At 41.2% G+C, this 10,883-nt stretch overlaps 1 long non-coding RNA gene across 1 annotated transcript; it reads right to left on the bottom strand.

Moving 5' to 3' along the window:
* Nucleotides 1–1,587: 1,587 nt before the first annotated feature.
* On the bottom strand, nucleotides 1,588–10,505 carry LOC309884466. Its single transcript, XR_014318624.1, has 3 exons — nucleotides 10,416–10,505; nucleotides 4,708–4,795; nucleotides 1,588–3,534 (listed from the first exon to the last, which is right to left on the bottom strand). It is a non-coding gene; the product is annotated as an uncharacterized lncRNA (long non-coding RNA).
* Between the last annotated feature and the right edge of the window lie 378 nt (nucleotides 10,506–10,883).

Raw genomic sequence — 10,883 nt, 5'->3', positions numbered from 1 at the left:
TCTTCTGGCATTTTTAGCAGCATGCCTCTTCTCATTGCAAGTTTGCTTCCGCTGTGGTTTTGTAGCATGTTGCCTTCCATGCTGGTAGGGCCAACAGAAGGGGAAGTAGGTGGGGAAATGCCACTCCTGTTCCTCTGCCAAAAGCAGAGGAGAACTCTGCCTTCTATCTTTAGCTGGGGGGAAGCAGCATTCCCTCCTGCTTCCCTTTCCTGTGCTGCTGCAGGGAGGGCTCCCAGTGCTTTGGGCCACTTCAGCTGGATGACAGGAGGAGCAGGTGGCTGTTGGGCAGCTTGGGGACACTCGGAACTTCTCCTTCTGTGTGCCTGCCCTTGCCCGAGTTTCAGGGGTTTTGCACCGCAGTGCATACAATAAGAATCAGGCCCGGGGAAATGCACAGACACTTAAAACTTAATTTAATAAAACTGCCATTGCACGACAGTAAAAAGAAAAAGACATTTAAAAAATTTTTTTCATGATTTTGAAGGCAGCAGAAACATTTTGGCACCTCTGTGGTCCATAGCATGTTGCCCTGGTATATTTATTGAGTCACTATGGTGATGTTTTAGCTCCTGGCTAAATACTTATCAGACAAATATCCCGTAATGCAGAAACATCAAGTCATTATCAGAACTTGGAAGAAGAAACTAAAACCAAACTAAACACAAAATAAAGCAATATCCTACAAACAAGTGATCTGTCTGATGCTAGTCTTCTGCTGGAGGCATCTCCATTAAGTTCTGGTGACAGCAGATGGAAGACGGGACACAGAGAGGCCTCTAGGAAAGCTCCTTCTAGTCTGTGCTAAAGTTGCTTTTAACTACAATTACAAAGTCAATTAGAAAATCATTTCAGCACTAATGAAACAACGAATGATTGATACTTAATGGGTTTGGCAGGCAAGCCAGCCCAGTAAATACAGCTGAACAAAAAAAGGCAATTCAAAGTTAAAAGATGTCAAAAGTTTGGGATTTTATGTGTATGTGTGTGCATATATATGTATATATATATGTGCTTTCCAAGTTAAAAGCATTTCAGTTTGGGCTTGCAAATGAAAAAACCTTTAAAGACAGCTGAGTTCATACTTCCAGCTGCTGATGCTGTGGAACCCCAAATGGGAGCAGGCTGGCACATCCAGGTCCACATCCCTGCTGGATTTGGAGCACCTCATAGTCTAGATCAGATCAAAGGTGGTTTTTATCCTCTTCTCCAGGTAGAAGTGTGCTCAGTGCAGGACTAGTGGTGAAGAAAGCATAAAAACATATCTACATATGTACATATTTCTATCGCTCTTATGTCTTGGATGTCCTGTCCTGGATCTCCTTTCTACGTGTAATTGCAGATCTGGGAAGATACGATTTAACTGCAAAATCGCAGTAGATATTGCAAATGGACAGATTGAAACATTTATTTATTTAAGATTGCTTAAAGCATCCTTTCACTCACCAGAAGACCCTTTATTATTATTATTATTACTTTATTTATTTTAATCCAGGCATATGTGGGCTGTATTTTACAGATGTTACAGGCTTAAGCTGCCCTGAGAACACACCACCTTCCTTACTCCTGGGACCCACGAGCCGGGTTTTCTCATAATGTGTTTGGTCTGTCTCTGGAGAGGCTGCTGTAAAATGATTGCTGAGTCCATCTCCAGTTCACTCCTCCTAATTAAACACCTCTGGTTCAGTGCTCTCTCTCCCTCTCTCTCTTATTTTTTTCTTTTCTTTTCTTTTTTTTTTTTTTTTTTTTTGGCTAGATCCAAGAGGATATTATTTTTAGCTCTGGAGGGTTAAAGGGGAAGGGAATTGTGCCAGAATCAGGTTGTTAGGAGATGGGGAGAGAGGAAAAAATGCTGGGGGTGGGGGAGATCTGCAATGATTAAAATTCCATCTAATAATAAGACAGAAAGCTCTGGTGCATGGGCCCGGCCTAAATTAAGCTCCTGAATTAGGAGTGCTTTCCAAAAATTCCTCTCTAGACAATTTAATTAGGCGACAGGTATTTCCAGAGTCACGCGGTGGTTCCATTTGGCAGTAAATAAAGACTCCAAGAATTTTTACCCTAGAATCCAATGAAGCGAACAAAACAAAACGTTCAGCAGGAGACAGAGCGGCGTGTTGGGAAACTGGCCCGGCTCAGCGCCATGGGCACACTGTCGGCAGCATCCCCTCCGCCCCCTGCCCAGCTCCGGTAACAAATGGCATACCGGCACAATCCCGATTAGGGGGCCAGGAGGTTAATCTCGAGGTCGCTGTCTGATAGAGTCCATATCCCCTCACCGCATGTCGCAACCTATTGATAATCTTGGGGCTTGCTATTATTTAGTGTCAGGGCTGGATTGAGGTGTACACTCTGCAGCCCTGGCACAAACGATGTGATCCATCTCAGTCAGATTTGCTCTTTCCATATGCTGTTTGCCCCCACTGTCTCCCTCCCTCTCTGGTGCAGGGATGAGGGATGCAGGATCCCCAGCCCTGCACTGACAAAGCCCAGGAGAGGTGAGGTCCTCATGTTGGACAGTCTGCAGGAGGGGAAGGAGAGGGGCTGGAACTGCGAGAAAACCCTCTTGCTAGCCCAAATGATCAAACCATTTATCTTTCATTTATAAATATCAACAATAAAAGAAATAATAAAGCCAATGATTTCATTTTTTGGTGTAAGCGATCTTTTTAGCTCATAAAAGCAAGATGTATGCATCTCCATCCAAAAGATCCACCCAGACTTTGCTATGCTGAAGAACATGTAGTGACACAAGTTGTGACTTTTACCTGAAATGTATCACTGTTATTTCCTCAGGCACAAGGATGACTGTAACACAGTAGGACTACTGATAGGAAAATTGGGATTTTCCAAATATCCCAGAAAATATTCCTTCTAGCTACACTGATTTTTTGATTTTCCTTAATTCCACTTCAATTTCTTGGAAATATTACATGTGTGAAAATATTCTTTAGATTTCCTTGAAGTGGCAAATAGAGAAATTAAACACAGGACCTGTCAAAGGAGTGCCTGAGCCATAGGCACCCAGCTCCCATGGAATATTGGTCTGTGTGGCATCATGAAGTGGCATCATGAAGTGACATCAGGAGTCCTTGCTGGAGAGCAATGTCTTCATCGGTAGCATTCCAGGTATCAAGGGCTGGTTGGACAAATAGGCTGAACAACACTGCTCCAAGACAAGCAAGCAGAATGAGAGGAAACTTGGAAAATTCTGGTATCACTAGCTAATTCCTAAATATTTTTAATGTGTGACAGTCAACTCAGTGCCCATGGGAGGAGCATTTGTTTCTCATGTGGGTGTTCTAACCTTTAGCAAACACAGTCTCTAGTAACTACTAGCTATTGCCAGGAAGAATTGTCTAATGCTTCTGGAAATGGCATGGGTTTGCACTCCTCAAGCCAGGCATCTTGGCCTCCGAGCAGTCCTCTGCCTTGCTTCTTGAGCCGGTGTCCGAGTGTCCAGATTAGGAGGATGCTGGTGTTAAAGCATCAAGTCTTGCACCAGAGTGGAAGAACAACAAGTATTTCATTTCATTCCTGTTTTTAGAGAACTTTGAAGTTATTTAAATGCATCTGTGTTCCCATTTAATATGTAATAATGATTTCATTCAAATCTGAAGGGATTCCTCTAGAGGCAAAAGTTATTATCCCACATTAATTAAATATCCATTGATTCCTAAAACAAAGGAAAACACTCATGCTTATTGAGATTGTACTGTGATATTCAATGCAACGTGGATCTATTGTATGGTTTAATCCTCTGCAAATTTGCACTTAATAAGGGATAGTTAATATGCAACAAAAGATTCATTAAACAAATGTAATCAGATGCCAAAAGAATCAGTGGAAATGGCGAAAAGGTGAATTGATGGTTAGTTTAAAATCAGACTAGACAGAGCTCTAGCCACTGAATTCAAAGACATTTTGTATTTGAAATCACGTGGAGCAGTTCCAGTTCCATACTTCTGCATGGAAAACCACTTTGTACTGCACATGGGATGCTGTGGTGACCCTTACAGCCCATGCTACTGTGGAATGAAGCTTATTTCAATTGCTTTATATGATAAAACAGCTCCTTTGTTCTGCCTGCAACACCTAACTTTCCCAGTGCTTTGTATAAGGTCAGCTCATCTGACACATTAAGGGAGCCCTAACCCAAGTCAGCAAGCCCAGAACAAGTTGCTGCCTTTGTTTAACTTGATTTTCTTCTGTACATCCACCCCTTAGACCTGAACATATATGGTCATTACCTGAGGCCTTTTTTTGCACCCATGACTAATACCAAATTGGAAGTCAATTTAAAAATACCATTAAGAATATCAAGTCCTTTTTATGCGATAGACATCATTTTTCCCTTGGCCAGTACATAATCAGAATTACTTAAAAATATATATTAACTTTTTTTTTTTTTTTAATATAACTTGTTTTTGGTTTTGTCAACAAGGGTAACATTGAGGTCTCGTATTTATACAGCTAAGACATTTTAAAGTACTATTTGGAACAGTTACCAAGTTTGAGAGTCAAGGCTGGAAAGCATTAGTCCAGAAACTATGTATGAGCTTAATATGAACTTGATGATATGTACTATAAAACCATTGCCTGAAAAAGAAAAAAAAAAAGAGGGGGGGGGGGGGGGAGAAGAGAGAGGAAGAAAAGGAAAAAAAAAAAAAAAAAAAAAAAAAAACAACCACCCTCTCAGCTCTCACTTACCTGAATTACAGCTTCAGAATTCTTCCCCCATATTCACCATATGCACTGCTGTTCATCCAAGTGTTGGGTTTCCCATGGTGCTGCCAATCTGGAAAGTAAAATATTAAGGCATGTAAAAAACAATGACTCCTGCCCATTAATTGTTTATTTTTTCATTTTGTTCCTGCCTAGCACGACATCTTCCATCTGAGAAAGCCATTAGCACTGGGAAGACAGGCATTGAATAAGCATTTTGCTGGAAATGGGACGTTTGCTTTCTTTGGAAGGTGAAAGTGGTGGAAGAAACAGAATTTGACAAAAGGGTGAAACTGCAGAAAAAAAAAAAAGGGGGGGGGGGAGGGCATGGGGCAACAAGCATGTCTTTCTTACCATAAGGACCCTGCTCAGAGCTTCGTGCATATACACACCCCTACATCTCTTTAGGTGCTTTGAAATCCCTTTGTCCTGGAAATGATGCTATGGATTCAGAGCCTCTGAGCTTTTTTTCTGTATGATTCTATCATATTGTTTGTGTTGCTAAACTTGGCTTTAATGTAAATTTGAGAAGGATAGCCATGCACTGATCAGAAAGCCCCAGAGGTCCCTGTGTGCATGAAGGTGATGTGCCCTCTGTCACACACAGCTCTGCCAGAGCCCCTTTGCCTTGCTCCTCTGTGCCTTTCCTGATATTTCTATCTAATTCTGGTCAAATAACTAAAAAAAAAAAAAAAAAAAGACAAAAAAAAAAAGACACTGCAGACTTCATTCAGATATAAATTTGATTTGTATGACCCTTCCCCACACTTTTCCCCTCTGATGTGTTATACAAATACTTGAGACATGTGAGTTTCACTTGTGTGGAACCTGGTGAAGGTTAAAGTTGGAGTGGCTGCATTCAGAAGGTTATCATTATTCAGAAAGTTATCATCCTCTCTTGAAGAGAGTCACAGGAGATGGAAGCCAAGAATAAACTGTCTTTAGGTCAGGGTCAGGGAGAACTCATGGACCTTTTCTCTTATATCATAAAAAGAATCATACCCCCTCCCAAAAAAAAAAAAAACAAAAAAAAAAAAACAAAAAAAAAAAAACACAAGAAGACTGGAAAGAAGGTCATGGGATTGTCTGGACCATGGACTGTCCACAAAGCAGGACTACTTCAGTGGATGTCTCACCTGGCAGATGGTTATTTAACCTGTTCCTAAGTCTCCAGCAGTGAAGATCTGGTGCCCAAGTGTTTCCATGTGATGTAGATGCGAAGCACTTGTCCCCCCTCCTTGACCTCAGGCTGCTCACTTGTGTGCCCAAAATTTCTGAACCAGACACAGACCAGGCACAGCTGGGCCAGAGGGGTAATGGGTGGGGTGTAAAATTCCTCAGAGTAGGACTAGCACTGGGATGACACTTTGTCTCAGTCTCTCCTTTTAGTCACAACTCATTTTTTTTGTGTTCATTTGTGTTTTGCTTTTTTTCCACCAGGAGGTAAAAAGTTTAGTCTTGGCATGTAGCAAGAGCAATGCAGAATCCTTTCCACTGCAGCTCAGAACAGGCTTGTCAGACAGCACAAAGGTAAATCCAAGATTTTGTTGTACCCTCTTTGTTCCCTCTCTTATTATGCTCAGTTTCCACTTGGCATTTGTTACAGACTCAGGGCTAGTTAGGCCTTGCAAAAATAAAAGGGACTTTCTGGCTGTCTGCTGTAGGCCACCGTCTGAGATAGGCAAGGAAAGAAAGTCGAATATAACCTTTGCATCAGCCAGCAGGTCTCAGGAGGGCTGATGGCTCCTCTAGGATACTCCAAGTTTAAAACACCCTTAACCCATCTGTCACAGTCAGCTCCCTTAGCACCCACACACAGAGTGAATTTTGATTTTCTTCCTGACTTGCAAGATTCAGAGGTGTCCACTTGTAAGGAGAAATGCCTTTTGAGCCATGTAACAAGCTATTAGGTAAATCAGAACATATTTTGAATACTGAACAACATTTCCTCCCAGAGAACTGTTTGAATTCACTCAATATTACCTATTTTAAAAGGGCAAAAGATACCATTGAGTAAACCTGAAAAGAAATAAATTTGGAGAAATTGTAATCAGACTGTAAATATTTTGCAAGCAAAGAGGAAAAAGAAACAGAGCAAATTAATTGATTAAATTATTTTCTGCAAGTGATTCTCCTCTTCTTTATGATTCTTTTCCCAGTCTCCTTAGTATTTTGGTAGCCTCATACCTCAATCCTGACCAGAATCAAACTCCACTGTTCCAATCAGAGATCCTTCTTTCGTGGACATTGCCAATAATATTCAGTTAAGTGATGCTTTTTCACTGTTGGCAAATGGTCATTAAAGGAGCAGGCTGAAAACATAAATCCCATTTTCACTTGCAGACCAAGTCAAGTCTTTAGGTGTATTATGGACTGATGTGTTTGCCCTTTGCCTTGCTTTTTTTGGCTTTCCACCCCCCCAGGCAGCAATACAGTTCTCAGGAAAGCGCTTACCACACACAGTCATTAAGCCTCTAGTTTTCCACCTACTGAAGAAGTGCAAGTAACATCTGATCAGCTGTAGCTTAACATCCAGGGACCCTGCGACACAAAGAGATTCTTGAGGATGATAGCAGATGGGGGTTCCATCTGAACCGGAATAGCATTAAAGGTTGGAAGACTTGTTGATCTCAGCATGGTACCTCCCACACTGCAAAGCATTCACCAAGATGCTCACCAGACAGAAGTGTACGTGCTAGAGGCCCCATTCACTGAAATAGCTTCCTGATCAGTGCTTTTGAGCTCAACTGAACTGACAGGAATCCCCAGGAAGGAAGGAAGGAAAGAAAAATATCCTCTTGCTCCTCTGTTCCCCCTCATATTACAACTCAGCACTCTGCTTTGATGCTTTGCTTGAAGAAATCCCTGGTCCATGGCTAGAAGACACCAGGAGACAGTCATGGCCAGTCTCCCACCTTCATTCTGCTTTTCAGCTCTGTTGGATGAGGAGGTTCTGGAGCTTTTCTGGTTGCAATGGCCAGCTGAAATTTCCAGTAGGTGAGTGCCTGGACAGTACAGCAAGGAGCTGAAAAATGTAAAATCTAGAAGGGAATAATGATGTTGGGATTTCTGAGCTCAGTGTCTGCACACACAGGGCACAGCAACGCTGCTGTGCAAGTAAAGGAAGGAGAGCAACATCTGGCACTGCTCTTACCCAGCCAGGAGGGAAGTTGATGCGGAAAGCGAAGGGAAGAGGGCGAATCTGGAATTTCAAATATAAAATGAAGAATGGGTATGGTTCGTGCAGATAGTTTGCACTGTGAGTGGCTTTCTAATTACCTCCTCCTGGCCATGGTAAGCAGGGAAGAGAGCAGCAGTAAGCCTGCTGCAAGCTGCAGGGGTGGTTTGATTTGGTTCGTTGAGCTAGGAACCTCAGAAAGAGTGAATTATGGGCAGTTTTGTGTAAACCACTTCAGGTGAAGAAGGAGGCGGTTGTGATTGATGCCAAGAACTTACTGAGCTGAGGTTAAAAGTGTTTGTGTATTTCAATGTAGCGTGACATATAAGCCCTTCCAGTTACAAGGTGCTACCTAGCGTAACCCTAGCAAGCGGGTTGTCTTTTCGTAATGCTAACCTGTGATGATGAAGGTTTCAGCCTCATGTAATGTCCCTTACTTGAATTTTTCATTCTCTTTCCCAGCAGAGCTCAGTCCCTCAAGCTGGGAGTATGAAAACAGAGGTAAAAAGCCATTGTCTGTCTTCACTTTGGTGTAGGCTGAGCATTTACTGCAAAAGACTGCAGTGGCTTTTCCAGATCATGCTTCTTCCAAAACTTGTCTGCACCTACTTTTACGAATGTTAGCAGTCCCCTTGACCTTCACAGCTGTGCTGCCCAGAGCCTTCCCTAGCTGCTGAGGGACAAGGTCAGGACAACACTCAGGCACTGATGTCCGGCCCCAGTAGCACTCTTCTGCTGGGAAGGAAACTAACTGAGCATGGTGGAAAAATAACGTGCCCAGAAAAGGAACCTGCCCTTTCTCTTAGTCTGAAAACGAGAAAGCTGTGGATTTGTTTCATCAGCATAACACCAAAACAGCTGACATTGTGTCTTTGAATACGCAGACCAAGGGGTAGAGGATATTGGTGCAAAGAAGGAACGGCTCAGGGAGACACAGCTGTAAGACACATTAGCAGAGCATGCTACAACATGTATTTTCTTACTATCGGGTTGCTATTTCGCAAAGAGTAAGTTTTCTTTCTAGCATGTCATTTGAAAGCTAAAAACTGTAATATGAAAGGCTATCAAGCAGTAAAGAGAAAAGTTAAAGAAATACCTCTTAGAGATCCCTAGACACAACATTCTGGTTAACTCTGATTAGGTAAATGAACAATTAGTGCATTTTCTTTCCTCTACAAAGGTGTCTGTAGTATTCATGAGCAAAATTAAGCATGCCATAAATAAAGATGATTATTGGATATCAATGCCTCTCTTAAAAGTGTATCTGTCCCCAAAAGGAGAAAATCTACTTGTTTGATCTCCATGATATTATTATTGTACTCCTCTGAGTAGCAGTGGTGGAACTCATGCATATGATTAAAATCAGCCTTACCAACAAAGTATTTAATATAAATGCAGTGTTTTTAAAACCAGAATTGTCCTCAAGGAAATAAAGAAAAGCAAACAAACACACCAATAAAGAAGAAAACAACAACAACTACAATAATAAAAAGTCTAAACCATCTACCATAATAGCCAAAGTGGAAGAACTTTTTCTTCATATTTGATCTGGAGATTTTGAATACATGAATGTGTGAATGAAGGACAAATGCGCCTTGCAGACTAATCAGAGCTAGAGGTCATGCCATAAGTTATTGAAAAGGTAATTTTTTCTAGAGATGTAATATAGTTTTGAATTTGACCTATGACTTCTCAGTTGTTACCCGTGACCCCAAATAATCCAACTTCAGCTTCTTGAAGGCTATTAGGAGTTGAAGGTCATGCCATATGTTTCCACATTTCCAAGGTAAAGTGTTAGGCCAAATTACAGGCCACTCACAAAATCTGTAGAAAATAACCTGGTGAACAAAGCATTGCTTGATGGCTCCCATCTAATTGGATGTGATTTCAAATTAACCCGTAGTTGAGCAAGCATCTAGCAGATTTTGCTTCCTTATTTGTTTTACTGAAGAGAAGGAAGAGATGATAATTAGCTACAAAATGTTTTTATAATTTTTAAATTCAGATATCTTTTCACTAAAAAAATCTATATACCATGACCTGTGCTCATACAAATACCAAGATTTTGTATTTTTCTAGTTATTTAGGAAAAAAAATATGACTCACGTAGCTCAAGCTTTCACTGTAGTTTCTGACGTAAATATCAAAATTTCTCCATGTGAGCAAGTTGTGTAGGTTCTCCTACAGACTATGGAGAATAGTCAACAGTTCTGAAGCACAATTCATCTCATTTTGATGTGCTTGACTAAAACTGGTCATTAATCATGATTTAGAAATCCCTGTTTCTCTCCATTGATTTGACCATAAATGAATCATGGATGACAGGATCAAGCACAGTTGTCCACCCTGTAGTTGTCTGAAGGCAGGTGAGATGAATCCCTCCCAGGTTTCTAAAGAGATCCATGCCAAAGACAGATGTCCTGTCCAGAGGAAGCTAATCCAAAAGCTTGAAGAAATTCACATTTCCTTTGACTTCCGAGGGAAGTCTGGGACAGCAAGATTGTTAAATACTTACTTTGTTTCTCTTCTCTCTTAATTGTATGTATCATGATTCTCTCCAGCAATTTATCCACAAAGACATGCTAGCTTCCTCTCAGCACCTGCTGATTTGGTGATCTAATGAATTACAGAATAATTTGCTTCCTAAAGAAGACTGAAGAATTTCTGACTTGAATGCTTACAGCAAATTACAGTAGTTGGCAATTGGACATTTAAGGTTGTCATTCGGAGCCAATCATTGCCCCCCTGCATACACTAAAGCTGAATTCAGGCCAACGCTTGGGTCAGATGAGAGAAGTACTGTGTTAGATTCCAGTCCTGTGTAAGTGTTGTGAACCTAGAGTGATTTCAGGAACAAAACATTTATATGCACATACACTGGTGTGTCTGAGGGCCAAATTTGGGATCTATGTAAACATATTTATTTGCTGTTTTTTTTTTCAGGCAGGTTTCCATTAGTTGAGACTAAGATGTGTTATTGGGA

This window comes from Aythya marila, assembly GCF_965140915.1.
Source record: "Aythya marila genome assembly, chromosome: 16".
In the NCBI taxonomy this organism is placed as follows: domain Eukaryota; kingdom Metazoa; phylum Chordata; class Aves; order Anseriformes; family Anatidae; genus Aythya; species Aythya marila.
The sequence above is the reverse complement of the archived record's forward strand: the minus strand, read 5'-3'. Positions and strand labels throughout refer to the sequence as shown.